We start from the raw sequence: 454 nt of genomic DNA, 5'->3' as shown, positions 1-454 counted from the left end.
CCGCGGGTTGGCTCTCTCCTGCGCGCGGGGATTGGATGAGGCGCGGCTTCTGAGGGAGGGGCTGGGAAGCCTTCCAGCCAATCGCGGCTCTCCCTGAGGAGGCATCGGCCAATCAGCGCTCTCCCTCGGCGCGCGGACGGGGCGAAGCGTGGAGAAGGCGCGGGAGTTGCCATGGTGCTTCCCTCCCCCCCCCCACCCACCATGTGTCATAGACCTTGTACCTCAGGGGAGAGTCCCCCACAGGGGTGGGGGGAGCACCCCCCACATCTCCTCAGCCTGAGGGGTGGTGGTGGGGCTTGAGCCCCCCCTCCATGCCAGCAATTAACCCAATTAATTAGGTTAGCCCAATTAATTGTGGGGGGGGTCTGTCACGACTCCGCCCTCATGGCCATATCACACCAATCCTGTCTGGAGGGTGTCCCCAAATGTGGCTAAAAGGTGCCCCCCCCCCCCC

General features: G+C 64.8%; 1 protein-coding gene across 1 annotated transcript in view; it reads right to left on the bottom strand.

The window, feature by feature from the left end:
• The window catches only part of LOC102385759 (DNA replication complex GINS protein PSF2), a 28,501-nt gene that overhangs the window by 4,137 nt on the left and 23,910 nt on the right, over positions 1 to 454 (bottom strand). The gene's annotated exons all lie outside the window — the stretch shown is intronic.

Source organism: Alligator sinensis, unplaced genomic scaffold, assembly GCF_000455745.1.
Source record: "Alligator sinensis unplaced genomic scaffold, ASM45574v1 scaffold228_1, whole genome shotgun sequence".
Classification (NCBI taxonomy): Eukaryota; Metazoa; Chordata; order Crocodylia; family Alligatoridae; genus Alligator; species Alligator sinensis.
Note: the sequence above shows the minus strand (reverse complement) of the source record. Positions and strands in the feature narration are given on the sequence as shown.